The sequence below is a fragment of the Mustela lutreola genome, chromosome 5 (assembly GCF_030435805.1).
Source record: "Mustela lutreola isolate mMusLut2 chromosome 5, mMusLut2.pri, whole genome shotgun sequence".
Lineage (NCBI taxonomy): Eukaryota > Metazoa > Chordata > Mammalia > Carnivora > Mustelidae > Mustela > Mustela lutreola.
This window is the reverse complement of record NC_081294.1, coordinates 7305743-7327246: the sequence shown is the minus strand read 5'-3', so window position 1 is coordinate 7327246 and position 21504 is coordinate 7305743. Positions and strand designations below refer to the sequence as shown.

The window sequence follows — 21504 nt, the reverse complement described above, 5'->3', positions numbered from 1 at the left end:
ACAATGAAAGTTGAGAGACCAAGTGCCCATGCAAATCAACCAATTGTGCAAGCCCTCGGAATCACCTAGTGGAAAGCAAGGCTGTTCTTTGAAAATTTGGCCTATCGTGGCAGAAATAAAGTAGTCACTCTTCAGAGATGGTGACGTCCTTAGAGAGCTGATTTCAGAAATGGCTCGTGTTTTAAGCAGCTGTGCAGTTGCCTTTTGCCCGTCTCTTTTTCCTCCCTCTGTTCCTGTGTGTCCCGGCGGCTCAGGCCACATCTCACCGTCCGGTCTGGGAGTTAGGAGGTGGGAGGTGTTTCAGTCCAGCTCTGTTCCCGTCGCTCAGACCATGTCGCCTTCCAGGGTCAGCAGCTCCTACCAGCTTTTAGCATTCTGCACGCGGTGACTCTGCATGGAGACCAAATGGGGGAACAGCTGGGTTGCTTTCTTCCCAGACTGTCGTTAGCACCAGTCAGTGCTTGGAGAAATGGAATCCCATTTTCCACCTTACTTTTTCTATGGGCTTCCGCAGTGTTTCATACTGCCAAACCAGCAGGTTGCACAGTGACCTCCACCTGTCTAAAGGAGGGGGCGGTCATGGCGGATCTGGGTGCAAAAGCTCCAAGTCCAAGCGCGTTTCTCTTTGTCTTTGAATTCAGCTTTCGGAAGCGCCTGTTAATTCTGTTCAGGGAGGTACGATTCGCCTCTGCTGGTCTCGGAGCCGACTAACTGCATCATTAAGTGACCCAAAGGTGAGCCCTGGGTCCCCATGAGAGGACACGCTGTCCACAAAGCCCCATTAGTCCCTGGGGCTGGTCTCCAGGTGTACCTCCTTTGGCCCCAAGACAGCCAGAGATTAGAGGAAGGGAAATTGTGACATCCTGCACTTGGCTTTTGAATGTGCACCTGAGATGACTCTTGGATTCTTTATTAACCGGTATCGATCCGTACGTGGCATTATTTGTACGGAAAACAATTAGCTGGTGACTAAAGAGATCGTGTCTAATTTGGGGAAAGCTATTCTCCAGGGTGAATTCCTGGAGCCCAGAACCCTACCGTGCCCCACTGGCTTTGTGCCTATTGTACTTTGACACATCCTGAGCTCAAGTGTGAGCAGGAAAATGTCTGATTGGCCACTTGTCCTGATGAGGAAGAGAAGGCAAACCGTTTGCTTTTGGGGTGCAGTGTTACCGTATGTTAATAACTTTCTAGCCCCGATTTAAGTGGTTTCTTTTCCTCGCTGCGCATGTGTCGTGTCATGCACGTCGGTGTGAGATCTCTAGCTTTCGAAAGCCCCAGCGGTTTGCCCTGATGCCCGCTTAAGGCAACTCTACTGACTTCGGGCTGTTTGCCGCTGCAGAATTCGGCCTGGGAGCAGCACAGGTACCTACGGGCGATGGAACCTCTTTCAAAAAAGAAAAAAAAGTCCGGAGTTGGGACACTTTCTCATGCTGTTCTCAACATTTTCAGATAGCCACATCTGACAATGTTCCAAGTCGAGGAGGCCATACGGAATCGATCAGAACTACCTTTAAAAAAAAAAAGGAGAAAAAACCCCAGAACTTTCAACGTTTGAGTCCTGAGGCTCTCTTGCATGAAAGCAGTCCGCAGTCTTGTATTTGGGGAGATCCGGATGAGCTGCTCCCCCAGGAGCCCCTGGTGCCAGCCGCTCCGCCGGAGCCAAGAGCAAGGCTGCTCTGCAGACACACCTGGGACGGCGCTAGACCGGCCACCACCGTCACCATAGACCTTCTTCGTCTTACGCTTTCTGTGCATTTGCTTTCCAGCTTCACGGGGTTTTCCTGAAGGCTCGAATTTTTGCTTAGGAATGTGGGCGTGGCCAGGAGCCGAGGTCCCGCCCTCCTCCCTCTTGCCAGGGCCAGAGGCTGCCTGCCGCCACGCCTCTGTCCTTAAAAACCCGCACCTTGTCAGAGCGCCCAGGTCTCTGCCTGCTGCTTCTTGGGTGCTTGTCCCTCCCTTCCTTCCTTCCCAGCTGCTCCCTTCGCCCTCGTCCTGCCCCCGCCCCACTCCTCTCTGCCACGTTTGCCTCCTCAGTTCCTCTTTCTCTGTTCTTGCTACGGGCACCATCTTTAAAAAAATATTTTATTTATTTTTATTATTAAACATTAATAATTATTTATAATAAATATATACAAAACATTTATATATAATAAATGAATAAATAATATATATTTATATATTATATATTATATATTAATAATTGACAATAATCAAATATTTATCAATAAATATTCATTATATATTATATAATATATAATATTTATATATAAATATATAATAAATATTTATTAATAAATATTTTATTTATTCATTTGAGAGAGAGTGTGCAAGTAGGGGGCGAGGCAGAGGGAGAGGGAGAAGCAGACTCCCCCGCGGAGCAGGGAGCCCGACGAGGGACTCAAACCCAGGACTCCAGGATCATGAGCTGAGCCGAAGGCAGACAGACGCTTCACTGACTGAGACACCCAGGCCCCCCCCCTTTCGTTCTCTGCATGGCTGGGGTTCCCCGGCCCCGTGCGCACCCCGCCTCCCAGCCCACAGGAGCCTCCCTGTCCTTCGGCAGCATCTTTCTTTCCCCTAAATGTTGACTTCTCCGAGCACGGTCCGGGGGGGCTCATGTATGTGAGTGACGGACGGAGGTTGTGCAAGGTGACCTCATGCAGGAACAGCAGAGCTACAGACGGTCTCGGAAAGGGGCCGCGTGTGCGGAGTCGGCTGGTCCTTCAGCCCTGTCTGCCTCTGCCTGTAGATTCTCCAGATGGTTCTTCCCGGCCAGAGCAGTGGCCTCCGTATCCCTCCCTGAATCCGAGCGTCCGCTCGCAGCGAGAAAGTTCGCGTTCTCGTTAGCTGCACTATTGTCTTACATCCAGGGACATTTGCTTGTCGAGCCCATGCCCAGTTTCTAGACTCTTTCTGTACATGTAATAGTTTGCAAAAATGGGCTGTGATTTATAGTTGTGTGGGGGTTTGTTTTTTGTTTGCGGGTTTTTTTTTCTTTTTTTTTTTTTTTAGTGTGTTTTTACTTTTTCTTTAGTATTTTCAAATCTCCAGTTCTCAGTAGCAGCTGCTTCTGGCCCTGGTTTCTCCCCGTCTTCTCTGTCTCCCTGCAGAGCTGCCGTGTGTTACTGATCGTCCTCAGTCCCACCCTCGTTCTGCTGCTTCACGAGCCTTCAGTGACCCCCTCCTTTGGATGAAATCCAGGATACCATTCCCTCATCGGCTGCTTTTCTGGTCCGGGAGGTCCGTGGAGTGGCTCCCCTGAGCCTTGCCCCTGCGTGGCCACGCTCGGCAGCAGCCTGTCCCCGACGCCGTCCGTGCCTGCTCCCCAGCCCGGGGCTCCCGCCTGGAGTCCATTCTCCCAATGCTTTCTTGTCTTACCCCACGAGTCCGAGCAGAGGCCGGCTCTCCCGCTCTCCGTGTTGGCCCTCACAGCCCCTCCAGTCCCGCTTCTCCACCTCAGGCGACTTTCTGGGTTCTAGATTTGTCGTCTGACCACCTCCCGAGCATGGCCATGGGGCTGTGTGACAGGTGATTGATGGACTGAGTACAAGATGTCGCTTAGTTGAGCCCCGTGACCACTGGTACAGTTCTTGCAAGTTGGGAAACCCTGGTCTAACAGTTTATAGGTTCTCTGGGCCTGTGCCTGGAGGGGAGGGTTTCTTTCCATGACTCCCTTAAACATCTTTATGATGCCAGGTGGTCTCATCTATTTTCATTGTATTCCTTGTGATTTTACTGTGGTACAGTTTCTAAATTGAGCTTTTAAGACTGACCTGAAATTTTAATTTCTCTCCTGTATCTTTAGGAGAAAGGCCACCGCTCAGCTGACCTTTGGTTTCTAGAAGAATGTTTAAATCTCCATTTTTCCTCATTCTGAGTAGGTCAGGCTGGGGAGGTTGCATATTTTAACAGAAGCCCTTGTGCTGATGGGCACTTCGTAACCGATAATTGATGTTTAAACTTTATTTATGCATTTCGATGAAGAGACAGTTTTAAGAGCCTGTGAAGGTGGCTACGGGGTGCAGCTTCTAGGGAAGGTTTGTTGCTTGTGAATCCCCAAGGGCTGCTGCAGGGATAGCTGGGCACACGCGTGTGCAAGGCAGTGTTTTCTGGAGTGAGGCTCTCCCTGAGAACTCTGATGCACAGGGCTTCAGTTGTTGTTTCTGCTAAAGGGGCTCCTGAGCGAAAAGAGAGGAATAAGGATAATATGGAATCGAATCAAATGGGGACATTTTTGTTTTAATAAAATCTAAACTTTCTTATTCAATGGGTAGTTAAATATCCATTTTAAAATAGTCCGACCCGCAGCCTGAGGCAACCCTCTGGGGCTTTGTAGTTTCTTTACCTTTTGACTTTCTTCTCCGTTTTCTAGAATATGTCAGTGATTTATGGTTTCTGCACCAGGTAATCTGTGACGTCACTGCGGGGGGAGGGGAGCGCTCAGCCTGCAGACCTGGAGGAGGCTTTGTCCCTGACTTTCACTGAGCTCTTATACAAGGTCACTGCCTTGTTGCTGTGGCTTCTACTCCCGAGCCTGTGCTGCTTGGCACGTGTGGGTGTCGTGTGGAGGGTGGCGTATTCAGGTAGAGGGTGGAACGCCATCTTTTCAGATGGTTGACCTTGTGGAGTAGAAGGTCCCAATGCTTTTGCTTGGCCATCAGGCCCCAAGATGTAAAATGTCTTTTTCAGCATTGATGTAAACACAGAGTAAGAACCTTTCAGGGTGTCTTCCTCACAATCCTGCTTTGGGAAGCCGTTTCCAGTTTAAGCTTTGGATTCTGAAGCGAGTCATGGTGTTCTCCAAGTCATGTGAACGCTGTGTTGGACATTCTGCCATTGGAGTGTTGCCTTCCCACAAGGAAGGGGCTCTATTTCGAAGTCAGAAAGTTGGCTCTGGAGCAGCGCCTCCGGGCTGTGGGCTGTCCTTGCCTGGACCGCGCTGGGATGTCCTCTTCTTAGACTAGTTATCTGGTTGAGTCAATGATTCTGATTTCTGAACAACAGTGTCCTTTTTGGCCTCTGGGTCTTTTGGTATTTAAGAAGGTGGCCATCCTCTCCTGACTCTTGGATGTCCTAGTGGGGAGACCATATCCGCTAACTTAGGACTGCACTGAGGGAGAATGGGAGGGCTCAGCCTCCAGGCCTAATTATCAACCCTGTTTTAAATTTAATTCTGACACATGCAAGGCTGTGGAAATTGCCAGGTAATCCTGGCAGCAACGACGCCACTTTGTCACTTGAATTTTAACTACGAAATAAACCAATACAAAGAAATGCTAGTGCTGATTTTAAAATAGATTGTAGGGCTCAAGAGAGGATGCTGGTGTATTCAAACATGCTTTTTTTTAATAAAGAAGTTCCAACCAGCATGTTTGTTGCCACACCCAAAGGAGATATTACTGGTGGTGTGAGAAAGGATTTGGCCGCTCCTAGGAATTTTTCCTGGGCTGAGTATGCCTTCTTACCTTGGGGAGAGCTCCCTTACTTCTCTTTTGGCCTCAAGGATTTGCATCTGCACCTCCTCCTGTCCAAAGGATGATGTCATGGGCTTTCAAAGACTCAGCTGGGACCACACTGGGCTTGGCGATGCTTTACTGTGTGTGCGCACCTGGGCTGTGTGAGCCTTGCTGGGCAATTCTGAATGTGTTGCTTTGGATTGTCCCCTTGCTTCCCATGAACTAACAAAAAGCACCTTGTGGAAGCAGGGATCAGGATGGAGAGACAGCATCGCTTAGCCATTTGCAGGCCTCTGGCCTCTGAACCTCAGGACTTCCAACTGGCTGATGTTGGCCCATCTGAAATTTTACAAACTTCCAGATGCTGTAATTAAGTTTATTTTCTGCAGGCAGATGGCCTTTAGATAATGACTGAAGTGGACAGTGTGGGAATCATTGCAGAGAGGAATAGCCAGAATGTTCCGGAATGTTCGGGGAAGATCTTCTTCCCTTTTTCTCATCATCATTCTAGCTGCTACCCAAGTGTGTATGTCAGGATAGGCAATGTCAGTGTGTTCCAGGCTTATTGGGAGCCAGAAGCTGCAGAGCGTGGGGAGTAGAAAGAAGCTGTGTGAACTAGGACAGCAGAACACGCATGAGCCCTACAAGGCAGGATTTAAAATAATACGCATCCCTCACTACTAATGGACATGTTTCTTTATGAATCAGAAAGGAAAAGTGCTCCATTTCTTCAGTTTCTGGTATTCATGGTGTCTTGTGGTAGTCTTTCTATCACATTAGAGTATCAGGTTTTCAGGATTTTTATCTTAAATTGAAGAGATTGCGGGGCATTTAGCTGGGGGAATGAGATTACTTGATTTTAGTGAAGTGACTACTTTTATGGTTTATGGTTCTTTTCCTAATGAAGTCTCAACATTGTGCACCAAATAAATTAATGTGTAAATAAAAATACAAAGAAATTTTTTGGTATAGTTTATTCTATACGTTCTGCCTTTACTTCTTATTTTTCAAATGCATTACTTAAGGTACAATATACCCCCCAAAAGAGGATGAAAGGGCCATCATAAAATGGGTAAATTCACACAACGAACCTGAATTTGATGTTCAAAATACTTAACGTAATTCAAATGGCTTCGAGATGATGGTCCTTTTGGTTGTTTCATGAGATTTGTTTGCAGACATTAGCAGCATTTAGATTTTTCTTTTTCTTTTTCTGAAGAAGAAAACCCATCAGCGTGTGGGCTATGTTGTTGTCATTTCCAAGCTGTCCTGGGTCCCTTTGCTGCAGGACTCACACGGCTAAAACAGCTCGCTGGTTGTGCTGGGCCTTAATGGGAGTTTCTAGAATTGATAAGCAATGACCAGAGCCTCCTTTAAAATGGATTAATGGGATCTGTTTTTTTCTTTTCTTTTTTCAAGGGCGCCCAGGTGCTGTGGATCCTTAGTGTGATACATGATCCAGGAAGCGCCCCCCCCTTCCCTCCTTGGTAAGTCAGATACCTCAATGGGACAGGAAGAAACCGACAGATTTGTAGATAGTGACACTGATAGCTTATGAGTAACACTTATCTCTGCTGTTACAAATGGCAGTGAATGACCAAGCTTTCAGAAAGGAATGGAGCCACAGGGAGGTGGGGTAATCTCACAGCTTCCCAACAGTCAGAGGCAGAGCTGGGATTTGAACCGTGTTCTTAATCCTAACGTAATACTGCCTCCTAGCATAAGGAATGCTGGCTGAGGATAAGGCAGACACACTTTTTACTTTCTTCCCTACCTGGAAAAGATCCCCTGAAAGAGAAGCTTACAACAAATATTAAGAAATTAGTTTTTTGAACAGCAGTCTAAATCAGGAGACAGCACATATTTTCTGGGAAGGGTGAGGTAGTCAGTATTTTAGGATTTGCTGGCCTTGTAATCTCTGTTGCAACAACTCAACTCTGTGCTGTGGCACTAAAGCAGCCACAGACAGGAGGTAAACGAGCAAATGGGGCTGTGCTGCAGTGAAACTTTATTTAGCAAAACCGGGGGAGCTGAGCTGGACTTGGCCCACAGGCTCTAGAGTTGACTGAGCTCTGATCTACACACTTAGAGCACTCAAAGATCTCGTAGAGTGAGATCTCACAGAATGAGCATGTTTTAGTGGCCAGTAGGTATGAGTCCTTCCACAACATTTGGCTTGGATGCTCAGAATTTAATCGTAAGTGACTTATAATGTTATAATGAAGTCTACCAGAATTGCGAAAACCTACTCTTTCCAGTCAAGTGTGTCTTGTATCCAGTGCTTGACAGAAGTCTCTAGGCCCCCAGTGTATTAGCGTGAGGCAGGCACCTAGACAGCAGCTTTGCTCAACGTAGACTTGATACGCATTGTTCCCTTAGTGTCTTTTGTTAGTCTAGAAAGTATAGCTCTTTTATGAAGTAAGTTCAGATGCCATTTCCTCTTTTGGTCTCTGTAGAGTTTCTAAATGTGACGTTTTTATTTTACACCCTTCAACATAGCTTAAACATACTATTGCTTACACTTATTGGGGCAAACATGCAATTATTATGGGCTGTCTGATAATGGTGTTGCTCAAAAGTGTTCTGGTATCAAATCTTCCTCTTTCGTTACGAGCAAAACCCGAAGTTTATAAGAGTCCAGTTTGGATAAGGTTGATGTACGTAAATCATGGGATAGCATGGTGATTTCCTTTGCCACATAGGTCAAATGAGGTGGTTCTGTGTTTTTTGTACTTAACTTTTTCTTATGAAAAGATACTTCTGGCACTTGAAGGCCTACCTGACTATGCTACTGATCGTCATCTAAAAAGATGGGTGAAGGGGGACCTCCTGGTTGGTCAGTCAGTTCAGCGTCTCTTGGTTTTGGCTCAGGTCATGATCTTGCTTGTAGTCGTGAGATTCAGCCCAGTGTGAAGCCTGCCTGGGACTCTCTCAGTCTCTCTCTCTCTGTCCCTTCCTCCGCTCTCTTGCCAAGGGATGTGCCGCTTACTCTCCTATACCTAGATTTCAGTCCTGCTTTCCAGCTTCTGTAGCTCACACTACGGCCTATATTGTGAAGAGGAGATATTCGGTGCATAAAGTGTATGTTTCTTGAACAATAACAACCACTATTATCAAGCTTTCTTTTAATTGGAGGTTCATTCATTACATCAGAATAACTTCAGTTGACTTACTATTTCAAAACCAAGCATTTTCAATAAGATTGCCAACTGCCTTTGCAAAAGTGTTATAGATATTTATGCTTCACTAATAATATGTTAGAGGGTCTCTTTTAGTAAAACCTCAGTATCATGGAGCATCATTAATTTTTTTGTCTTTTCCTTAATTTTGATATGCTCCATTATTCATTATGTTATTTGGTTAATTTTTTTTTAAACTTTGTGATTTTCTTTTTTTAAAGATTTTATTTCTTTATTTGACAGAGAGAGATCACAAGTAGGCAGGGAGGGAAGCAGGCTCCCCGTGGAGCAGAGAGCCCGATGCGGGGCTCGATCCCAGGGTCCTGGGATCATGACCTGAGCTGAAGGCAAAGGCTTAACCCACTGAGCCACCCAGGCGCTCTCCCCCCCCCCCCTTTTTTTTTAAAGAGGAAGAGAACACATGTGAGCCTGGGGAGAGAAGGAGAGGGAGAGGGAGAGAATCTTAAGCAGGCTGCAGGTTTACGAAGGAGTCCAACCTGGGGCCCCAACTCACAACCCCAAGATCATGACCTGAGCTAAAACCAAGAGGCAGGTGCTCAACTGACTGAGCCATGCAGGTGGCCCTTAATTAAGTGATAATTAACCATTACTTTAAGAAAGGAGAGAGAGAGGGAACATACATATGTAAGAGAATTGTTTGTCTTTATTTTATGCTTATTTAGTCATTGAGATTCAGCACTTCCTTTATAGATTTTAACAGAATTTGTTTTTAACATTTACTCTTTGTTAATATTTTCCCATTTCATGTGCTTGTTGATTTTATCCTTTTAAATCTGAAGAGATTTATTACAATGTTGCCAGATATTTTTTCTTTTCATAATAAAATCGGTGCTTAGGAATTTAATAAAGATTTTTCTCTACTCTTTTTTGATATTATTACAAATTCTCATTTCTAATTCAGAGAACACTTCGGTAATTTATATTTATATATATTTTTTTATTTTTTAAGATTTTATTTATTTATTTGACAAGAGAGAGAGATCACAAGTAGGCAGAGAGGCAGGCAGAGAGAGAGGAGGAAGCAGGCTCCCCGCTGAGCAGAGAGCCTGATGTGGGGCTCAATCCCAGGACCCCAAGATCACGACATGAGCTGAAGGCAGAGGTTTAACCCAATGAGCCACCCAGGCACCCCCCACTTTAGTTATTTAAAAATAGATCCTGTTCTTTGTAACTTGTCTCATAGTCTGCCTTTCTTTTTCCTCACTGACAAAAATCTACCCCCACTTTTACTCTCATGAGAATGTTCAGAGCATTAGGATATTTGTAGGAATGAGGGATCTCAGCTGCACATTGCTTCTTCCTACAAATAGAAATCCAGTTTACGGCCAGATGCCTGGAATTGTTTCATTCTTTGATTAATCCCCTTGGTTAGGGAAAGGTTAGGTTTTGCATTTTGAGATGTTCTACAGCTTTTGCCTATATTTTCACAACTGTTTCAGTACTTTTTATATAATAGAACTTAACCCATTGTGCTGGATCTGATTCAGGGCTCTTCCTCGCATGTCATGTTTGTACCTAACTTCTGGTGTTCGCAATAAATGTTACGTGGTGTGACCGCTAGATCGAGGCTGAGCTGGTGGAACCCGCATGCATCGGTTGACGTCCTCATCTGCTGAGTTTAGAGCACTCACCTAAAATAGTAACTTAAAAAAAAAATAGTAACTTAATTATGAATTATCATGTGTCTGCAACAATGGTTCCTAGCTTACACATTCCAGAAGAGAGACAACTGACTGGATTTCTCTTTTTTGAGATGGAGATCAACCCAGGTTTGGACAGATCCAACCACAACTCTGGTCTCTAGCTTTACTTTACTTGGTTTTCTAGATGTCTTGGCTGTAAAATCAGGAAAGTGAAAGAACATCAGCTGAGAGTGGAAAGAGGCAGTGAGAGGTTTGATCGGGTTTGCTGAGACAGAGACTAAGTAGGAAAACAAACGTGCTCGCCGCGTTGCACTCGACTCGGGGCGCTCAGGTGTTTCCGTGGGTGTCGCTGTGCTGATTGCCATTTTATTCCATGATATTTTTGGTGCATTTCTATGTATATTACTGGCACAGGAGCGTCACTTGCTCAAGCATGCTGAGTGTCTGTATTTTGGATTGAAGATTCAGCCTGTCATTCTTAATAATGTCGGAAACACTAAAGCTGTGGACTCCACTCTTTATTATTCCTATCCTGTTTCCTCGTCAGCCTGATGGAAAATCTCCAGGAGAAGATCTGGGGACGCTTGTATGGGTCTGATTTGCCTGGTCACATGCACTTTACTCCTCATTTCCCAAGTTCCCTGACAGGACAATTGTCTGCCTCCGCTAGCCCCGTTGTAATACATAAGGATTCCCATCATGGAGCTGGGGAAATCTTGCTGTCTCTTCTATATGGGATTTTGGCCCTTTTCCTCATTTTAAGTGAGTGTCTGCCAAGTATGTTTTGTTCTGGCTTTATGACCGCTTTAAATATTTGTGAATCACAGATGTGTGGTCAAGTTCAGAATCCATTTCTTTCCTTTGCTTCGTGTTTGAGTCAGGCTGGGGATGGCGTCCGTGTGCTGTTCATTCTCATGTGCCTGTTCCAGGGGTGGATGTGTGTGTGAGGTTAATTGCTGGGCTTGAAGGTTACATGTGCTTGTAAGGATTTTTGCCCCCTTGATCAAACTGTGCGTAAGATCTTTTTGGCCGAACTTTCCTAAGGGCATAAAAAATGACCCCGTGTTTGGATTTTGGAATTTCATGGGACTTGGGGGCTTTCCTGTGTTGTGGCCTCTAGAAGCCTTGGAGAGGATCCTAGAGCTTCAGGGCTGCAAACCTAATCAGCTCATGTTTTATCCACTGGAGCTTTTCATGTGGTTTTCATGTGCGTTTGTATCTCTTTTAGCCTTCCAGGCCACAAAGGGATCAGAGTCATCTTGCTTCATTTGCTTTTGCTTACGGCTTTGGACAGTAACCATTATTGGTTAAACCAAAGCAGAAAAAGCAAAGGTTGGAAAGATGGTCAGGAGATTCTGGGAAGTAAATACCACCATATTTTCATATAAGGGTATCTAAGAATAGTGAACAGATCTTAGGTTTCCAGCATTCAGAAATATGGCGGGCAAGTCTAAGTTTTTACCAAGCTCAGATTGTTTTTTGGGTGGGTGGGGGGTGACGGCCTTGCTCAGAGCTCAGAGGCCATATGCCTTTTTTTTTTTTTTTTAAGATTTTATTTATTTATTTGACAGATGGAGATCACAAGCAGGCAGAGAGGCAGAGAGAGAGAGGAGGAAGCAGGCTCCCCACTGAGGAGAGAGCCCGATGTGGGACTCGATCCCGAGACCCTGGGATCATGACCTGAGCCGAAGGCAGAGGCTTAACCTACTGAGCCACCTAGGTGCCCCACCCCCATATGCCTTTTGAGAACTATGCCTCCTGCTCCCACAGCAAGCCACCTTCCTGCCACAGGGATGGTTGAAAGGTAAGGCACTTTCTCTGCTGGCCAATCATGAATCCCACCTAGTGGCCACCCAGACTAAGGCTAGTTGAGGCCATGCTTCCAGCTTGGGCACCGAGACCGCATTCCTTCTCTCCTAGTCAAAAATAGTACTGACATTGTTCTTTCCTCTTTCCAGCATCCAGTTTTCATTTTCTGGATCTTTTCTGGATCTTTCCAGTAGGAATGCAAATATCTACCTTCTTAAAAAAATGACCTGTTGATTTTCATTCCCCCTCCGGCTAAAACCCACATCTCTCCTTTCCCCCCCCTTTTTTTAAATGGAAAAACTCCTTAAAAGCACTTGCTTGGATTTCTCGTCCCCAGTTCCCGTGTTTGCCTTTCCTCTTGAACTCACTTTGACCGCCAGTCTTCCATCAGAACTGTGTCTTCCGGTCACCGGTTAACGTCACGTTGCTGACCCGAGGGGTCAAGGCTGCGTCAGCATCGCATTTGGCAGTCTGTCCGTCCGTCACGTGTCAGTGTTCCTACGCTCGTCCCTTCCTGTTCTTTGAAGCAGTTTCTTCATCTGGTTCAGGGCACGTGGCCGTGCTGCGGTTCCTAAATGTTCTTGGCCACTTCCTCTTAAGCCCAATTGCTCATTCCCTTGCCCCCTGGAGGCCCTGGGCGTTCAAGGTCTTGACCTGGCCTCTTTGCCCTCCATCCCCACCATTTGCAAAATCTCTGCCCTCCCCCCCACCCAGTGTAAGCTCCATGAGGGCAGAGATTTTTGCCTGTTTTGATCACCAGTCCATCTCCAGACATATGTGAGAAGAGCCCAAGAAATAAAAAGCTGTCAATAATTATTTGTTGAGTGGATGGATTTATAGAGGTGTGGATGGTTGGGCGGATGGATGGAAGGATGGACTGATCTTTTGGGATTTTCCCAGCTAGGCGAGAAAAACCCTACTTCTAGTTTGGGCACGGGCCTGGCGTTCTGTGAGCTCGCTGCGTGAGGAAGGAATACGATTATTCTCCTTTTAATTCCAGCTATACTTGGTGTGTTTGGTTTAATTTTCCCCATGATATTCGGCGGGTGGGTATTTGCTAGTTCACCTTTTCTGAGCTCACATGTCACCTCTCTGGACCTCGCTCTTCCCTCTCCGTGACCAGATGGATGAGGTCGCCCTTCCTCTGTGTCCCCGCACTTCTGTGCATGTCCCCACAGTGGCAATTTAAAGTTGGATCCATGCAGTCTTCTCTGTTCAGACTGTGAAGCCCTTGGCTTGATTGCATTTCTCTTCCCAGTACTTAACATTCTGGCACACAATAAGCACTCATTACATTTGTGTTATTTAATGAAGTGATTTAGACCGAAATTTTGTAAAACATGACTTACTCTAACGGTCCTTAAGAGTGCAATAAAAATGTGCCTCTCTAGCCTTCTGATTGTGCTGCATTTAAGATGTTTATTTCATGATTTTACAATAATTAAATAATTAGATTTGCTGAAGCCATTATAGCCGGTCACCAGATTGTCCAGCTGGGGCCTGAATAATCCAGTCTCCTGCCTTCTGAGTAGTCTTTGCCATCTCCCAGTATAAGGAAACATTCTTCATAGTGTATCCTAGAGAGGAAAGGGTGTGTGGTCCCTCTGAAGTCTCTTCTTCCCGGATGGTTGTCTGTGAGAAGGGAAGATGGCTGAAAGGGAAGGTGACAGTACTTAATAGCATGGGGACAGAGACCAGGGGTCCCTTCTCTGCATGGTAGGATCAGATGTCAGTTCCTTCTTGGCATTTGCATTTCTTAAATTCAGCATTTGGACCTCTTGTCGGTGTCACAAAGAATTTCATCAGCATCCTCTTCAAGGAGTAGATATTCTTAAACATAAAAATAGCACAACACAGGTGGCTGTCAGGTCATGGAGCTCAGGCAAGCTCAGAACTCTGAAGGCCGATGTCCTGTCAATTTGCTATTGTAATGTACATGTTATTGAAATGAAATGTCAATCAATGTGATAGAACAAATTAATATGAGAAGAGAGAAGAACCACATGGTCCTCTCAATCGATGCAGAAAAAGCATTTGACAAAATCCAGCATCCATTCCTGATTAAAACGCTTCTAAGTATGAGGATAGAGGGAACATTCCTGAACTTCATCAAATCTATCTATGAAAGACTCACAGCAAATATCATCCTCAATGGGAAAAAGCTTGCAGCCTTCCCATTGAGATCAGGAACACGACAAGGATGCCCACTCTCACCACTCTTGTTCAACATAGTATTAGAAGTTCTAGCAACAGCAATCAGACAACAAAGAGAAATAAAAGGTATCCAAATTGGCAATGAAGAAGTCAAACTCTCTCTCTTCGCAGATGACATGATTCTTTATATGGAAAACCCAAAAGATTCCACCCCCAAACTACTAGAACTCATACAGCAATTCAGCAACGTGGCAGGATACAAAGTCAATGTACAGAAATCAGTGGCTTTCTTATACACTAACAATGAAAATACAGAAAGGGAAATTAGAGAATCGATTCCATTTACTATAGCATCAAGAACCATAAGATACTTGGGAATAAACCTAACCAAAGAGGTAAAGGATCTGTACTCGAGGAACTACAGAACACTCCTGAAAGAGATTGAAGAAGACACAAAAAGATGGAAGACCATTCCATGCTCTTGGATCAGAAGCATAAACATTGTTAAAATGTCTATACTGCCTAGATCAATCTGTACTTTTAATGCCATTCCAATCAAAATTCCACCGGTATTCTTCAAAGAGCTGGAGCAAATAATCCAAAAATTTGTTTGGAACCAGAAGAGACCCCGAATCGCTAAGGGAATGTTGAAAAACAAAAATAAAACGGGGGGCATCACGCTACCTGATTTCAAGCTTTACTACAAAGCTGTGATCACCAAGACAGCCTGGTACTGGCATAAAAACAGACACATAGACCAGTGGAACAGAGTAGAGAGCCCAGATATGGACCCTCAACTCTATGGGCAAATAATCTTCAACAAAACAGGAAAAGATATACAGTGGAAAAAAGACAGTCTCTTCAATAAATGGTGCTGGGAAAACTGAAATGTCAATTTGTAATGTACATATTGAAATGTACATATTGAATTGTACAAAACCACAGTGATGTGTCCTTATGGAGTCCCTGCCATGCTGGGGGCACAAATCTGTGTCAGTTGAATGTGTACATATATCTATAGTTGGGTTAATGTAGATAAAGCCATAAATATAGGTAGATATGGGTAGATAGACATAGAAGTATAGATATAGATGGGCGTAGAGAAATATACAGACCTGGATATATAGATGCAGAAACTTACATGGAGATGCACATGTAGACATGTAGGTATATAGAGTCGTAGATACAAATGTAGACAGAGATCATGTTATTAAGACTCATGAAGGCCACTAGGTCAGGATTCCAATTAATGAAACAAATGTCTAAAAACGGTGTGCTGAAGCCCAGGGTTGTGTCTTTGCTTTGGATTTTTGGTAAAGTGATTGTGGGCTGCTACAGTCTCGGCCCAATTGAGGAAAACCACAGCTATTTTAAATAAATGATCTTTTCACGAGCCTGATGCTGTGAACACAATAGAGTCTGTGGATGTGTGTACACACACACACACACACACACACACATTTTTCATCAGACAGTGGACAGTCACCCCCCTTTTTTATCAGCTATTCCAGGGCTGGGAACTGCTGTGTTGCCACTGTGTGCCCAGGTGGGAGCATCAGGTAGGAGGCATCCGTGGGCATGCCCACAGTAGGTGCCAAGCAAGAAAGGACAGCAGCAGTGGAGGACATGACTGACCACACACTTCCTTTTATTAGTGCTTATTGTAAAGTGTCGTCGTTGAATCAAGCATCTTTGTTGACAGGTCTAGCTCTTTTTTCCCAGGTAGCTATGACTTTTCTCTATTTTCTTGGAATGCTCTCCTTCTTAATTTGATACATAGTTATATACTAGCTTTCTCATTCTGTGGCCGTATTTTCTAGGAGCTGATTACATGTCTTTTCATAACTTTCTATTTTATGTACAATGTTATGCTCATCTAAGATTATTTCATAATCTAGGTGTAAAAAAGTTCTGTGCAAAGGTCTTAGGAGTTTCTTCTGGGATGTCACAGTAATTATGAATTATGAGGTAGCTTTGTTTTGTGATTGTAATGTTCAGTGTCTTGTATACCAGCTTTGGCTCTTATTTTCTTTCTTTTTCTTTCCTTTTTTTGAGAGAATGTGTGCGTGCGCATTAATTGGGGGAGTGGGGCAGAGGGAGAGAGAGAATCCCAAGCAGGTTCCATACCCATCATGGAGCCCAAGGTGGAGTTTAACCTCAGAACCTTGAGATCATGACTTGAGCTGAAATCGAGAGTAGGACCCTTTAACCGACTCAGCCCCCCAGGTGCCCCACTGACTCTTGTTTTCCTATTCTCAGTCTGTCTCTATGGCAAATCATTTACAAAGTAATTTTTTTTTTTTTTTTTTTGAGGAAATCCTAAATGGTCAGATATGCCTACAATGAACCTTTCTACCCACAGATGCCTGGTTTGTGGAGATTTGATTCGTTTGGAGTAGCTTTTTCTCCCTAGCCTGAGCCCAGGCCAGTTCCCCAGGACAAATACCCTTAGTTTGCCCCTAGCTACCCGCAGAGCTCACCCTCTTTGGGTCTGAAGGAGGTCTTGGCCCAGTTCACCAGTGGATGTCATTCAACAGTCCTCCCCAGTGTCGTGATGGCGGTACACATTGAATAAAGATTCTCCAGTATTTCATAGTATGAAACTGTGTAGAAGCACTGGTAATGACCTGACAGTAATTCCTGTCACGGCTCACGTGACGTGGGTGCTCGCCACGTTCTAGACACCGTTACAATTGCTTTACTTACTTTCTTTCATCTTCTCGACAAACACGCAGAGCCGGTGCTAGTATTATCCCCAGTCGAGAGGTGAGAAAACTGAGGCTTGGAGAAGTTGAGAAACTCACCAAGGTCATGCAAAGGTGGTCTGGATAGCTGAGCCCAGTGGATACTGTACCTTCTTAATCCAGTTTATGTGTCGCCCCCTTTATTTTGTAAAGGTCGTGGGGAGAGCTCCCGCAGCAGAATATTATGTACAAACACTGTAAAGCAGCAGAACCTGCGTGTTTTAAACGTGGCACACTGAAGAGCTCTAGGTTTCTGCAGATAGTGTCTCGGTTTTTTTTCCTGGAGCTGGCAGACATTTTGAGGGTTAAAGCCACTCTCACATGTAATTTTCTTGCAGGAAACACATAACTGGTGGTGAATCTCAAATAAAGATCCCTCGTGGGTAAATCTGTATAAACAAATGGTGACTTTCCTGTATCCCTTCCTGTGTATGGGGGTCATTGAGGACTAGCTGTCATTGCAATTAATGTCTGATTGGACATTATGTTTCTATTATTATTATTTTTTAAGATTTTATTTATTTATTTGACACAGAGAGAGAGATCACAAGTAGGCAGAGAGGCAGGCAGCGAGAGAGGGAGGAAGCAGACTCCCTGCTGCGCAGAGAGCCGACGCAGGACTTGATCCTAGGACCTTGAGACCATGACCCGAGCCGAAGGCAAGAGGCTTAACCCACTGAGCCACCCAGGCATCCCTATGTTTCTATTATTGATGGAAAACACTAGCCCTTTCCTTGAAAGTTGTAAGGAAACTGGCAAGGTGAAAGAATTTGTGTTGGAGATCTCCACATCTCCAAGCAGACATTATTGAGCACATGCGGTGGGTAGGCCCGTTTCTGGGGTTGGAAACACACTGGTTGGTATACAAGAGAGGCTCTGAGCTATCACGGGGCATATGTTTTAGGTGGAGAGTTCGACCATAACCAATAATTATAGAGCATATATATTATATAATATAATATATCTATGGTAGCTACATGTTACATATATAAATATTTAGTTATATCACAACAAATAAGAAGAGTATGGTATAGCGATCAGTGCAATGTGGAGAGCCCGGACTGGTCGTGTGGTAGAGAGTGCCGAGGTGGCCACTTTGGATTGGCCTGTATGTAATGAGGGAGGGGAGAGTGGTGGGAATTGACCACCAAGATGGGTGAGCATTAGAGCGTGTAGGGCTTCACAGGGCGGGACACCAAATATGGACTGTTCGTTATGGGCGTTGAGAAGCCTCAGTAGAACCTGTAGAGGGACTGGATTTACTGCATTTTTCAGTTGTTGTTCAAAATTGTCAGAGTCAGAATTGGGAAAGTGGGTGGTGGATTAGCCAGAGGGGAAGCCGGAAGACCAGTTCGAAGCCCATCGCAGGTGACCGGGTAGGGCATGATGGTGGTCAAGGGCCACCGCATAGGACATGGTTGGTCAAGATGGAGAAAACTGGGTGGGTTTAGTGTGTTCTCAGAAGGAGAGTCAATGGTGCTCTGGCGTGGGCATTGGTGACGAGAGGAAGAAAAATTAAGAAGGAATTGTAGGTATTAGACTTGAGAATGTCGGTGGGTGATGGACCATTTATGGAGACAGAAGTCCTGGGCTCAGGGGAGACGCAGGATTTGGAGGGGAAAATCAGAATTTTTCGAGGGCCCTGTTAATTTTGGGTTGACAGCTTTCATTTCTGATCCAGTGGAGAGAACAGGCAGGTGACTATGTGAACCCGGACAATCTGGGAAGGATCGGGGCAAGAGGTAGACTGGGGAGCCGCGAACATGGCCACGGTTATTACCGTCCAGGGCTCTCCGCTCCGATACGCCGGAGGGAGGAAAACAGTGCCGTAGACAGAACCATGGGCGCTGCAGCGTTTGGGGAGGGTCCCAGCATCTGCTAGAGAGCTCTTCGTAATAATCCCCCTGGCACTGTAGTGCTTTGATACTTCGGAAGTGATCTTAAAAATGACAAGAAGTCCCAAGGGGAATTCTCCCCTCGAGAGAGATTTCATTCAGCATCTTAGCCAAAAAATTCTCCACGGCTGTAACATTAAATGCCATCCTGGTTCTAGGAAATAAGGTCAGAGTCTCACTTTGAAGTCTGCAGTGGAAGTCCCTGTCTGCATTTATTTTGCTTTTTCTCTTCCAGAGAGCAGTTCAGGCTGTTTTCCGTAAATGCAGGCTCTCCGCAGTTGAGGCTTGGGAGGCGTGGGGCAAGGCGGGACACGGGTTGTAACGATCTGTCCCGTTCTCCTTGGTCCCAAAATGCTGCTGTCTGACATACAGATTTGCCCTACCGTTTTTGCATTCTGCTTTTTAAATTATTGTATTTTTTTTCTAGGAACCTTGAGCTGGCAGCAGGCAGCATACTTGTTGACTAAGTCAGTCTCCATGAGTATTTGCAATGTGCTAGGCAGGAGACTGTGATACGGTGTAGAGAATAATGCAGTGGATAGCGATGCTGGCCAGAGAGCCGCTCTGTGCTTGATTTCTTGCAATGACTTGACTTAACCCCACTAGCATTGTTAACACCTTTTATTAGAGGATCAGCGTGATGAAACTCAGGGTGTCCCCAGAGGTTTGCCAGTGGCTTAGAACTTTGATTTTCCATCAGAGAGAAATGCATTTGGCTTATTCGTGCAAAGGTGAAAGCTCACCTTTCTCGTAGTTAGTGGAAATAAGATTTGACGTTGGCCATTAAGGTTCCCCAGGGCAGCTATGTTCTCTAGCAAACCAGGATGTAGGCCTGTATGTTGAGAACGAATGGGTTTGGGCATCCAGCATCCGCACAGAGACCTTTGTGAAAAGGACATGGTAACTTGTAAGGCACGGGGATCCAGCCGTGGTTAAACAGATAAACTGAACTGAAGAGTAAGTTACTTTTTTCTGGGGGATTGTTCCATGGGAAAAATGCCATTACATATAAATAGTCTAAAAGATCTTGTTTTTTTTTTTTTTTTTTTTTTTTTTTTTAAAGTCACTTTGTTGAGATAAATGACTGACTTATAAAAGCCAATAAAAAGGGGTGCTTGAGTGGCTCAGTGGGTTAAAAGCCTCTGCCTTTGGCTCAGGTCATGATCCCAGGGTCCTGAGATCGAGCCCAGAACTGGGCTCTCTGCTCAGCAGGGAGCCTGCTTCCCTTCTTCTCTCTCTCTCTCTGCCTACTTGTGATCTCTGTCTGCCAAATAAATACATAAAATCTTTTAAAAAAAAGCCAATAAAAAGAGTCTCTTTAAATGTGTATTTACATATATTGATGAGTTTGTGAACCATTGCAAGCATCAGGATCTTAAACATACCCATGACCTCCTCAAATTATTGCTTTTTTTAAAATTTAATTTTTATTTTTAAAAAAGATTGTATTTATTTATTTGTTCGGAGGAGAGAGAGAGAGAGGAGGGAGAGCGAGTGAGCACAAGGAAAGGGAGAGGCAGGCAGAGGGAGAAGCATGCGCCCTCCAGAGCAGGGAGCCCGCCAGGGACTCCGTCATGACCTGAGCCGAAAGCAGACGCTTAAGCACTTAACCAACTGGGCTGTCCAGGGGTCCCAAACTATTGTTTTTTTTAAAGAGTATTTAAGAGTATTTAACCTAAGATCTACCTTCTCAGCAAACATAAATAACATAAATATACAACACCGTATTATTATTTTAGCTATAGGCACTATTGTGTATAATAGATCCGTTTTAAAAAATCTGTGTTATTTTTTAGAGATTGAGAATCACTTCCCAAGGATGCCTTTTAGAACAGCTGAGTTGGGGGTCCGAAGGAAGCTTGTGGCACCTGAACTCATGGTCAGCCTGAATTTTAATGCGATCCGATTTCTGTTCTCTGCCGCACCGTGGTGCTCAGACCTCGGGGGTACAGCTGGCACTGGTGTCTGTTCTCAGATGTAAGGCGAAGCTCACTGAGGGCTGGGAAATGTAAAAGTGGGATTTACCTCAACAGATTAGGCCTTTAATGCTTGCCGGCCCCGCTGTCCGTGAGGGCAGAGCGCGGGTCTCCTGCGGCTATAATGAGATTTTACGGTTGACCCAGGCTTTCAGATGGGGTTTGGTGAGGTGAAATCTTTTTTAAATAAAGATTTTATTTATTTATTTAAATGGCAGAGAAAGAGAGAGAGGAAGAGAGAGGGAACACAAGCAGGGGGAGCGGGAGAGGGAGAAGCAGGCTTCCTGCCGAGTGCAGAGCCGGATGTGGGGCTCCATCCCAGGACCTCAGGATTATGACCTGGGCCGAAGGCAGACGTTTCCTGATGGGGCCACCCAGGCGCCCCTCTGTCGTCCTTTTTAAGACTAATGTTATTCCACCATTTTGAGGATTAGAAACACCATCAAGCATCTTCCTTATTGTTGACAGCCATGACTATCTGACAAAATCCAACAGGATGTACGAAGCCAGCAACACTGAGAAATGCCTGGGAGCGTCAGGCGGAACGAGCCATACATTTCTTTTCCTCTTTGTCACCTAATGGGAAGGCCTATGGCATTATTACTGGCAAAGTTCTGGAAGGTG

The 21504-nt window shown here is 45.0% G+C and overlaps 1 protein-coding gene across 7 annotated transcripts in view; it reads left to right on the top strand.

Annotated features, from left to right (window-relative positions):
• Nucleotides 1-21504, top strand: part of SEMA5A (semaphorin 5A) — a 466271-nt gene that overhangs the window by 99735 nt on the left and 345032 nt on the right. For all 7 annotated transcript variants that reach the window (XR_009353706.1, XR_009353707.1, XM_059173630.1 and 4 more), the window contains one exon: nucleotides 6879-6946. The gene's annotated coding sequence lies outside the window, so the exon portion shown is untranslated. The remainder of the gene's footprint in view (nucleotides 1-6878; nucleotides 6947-21504) is intronic.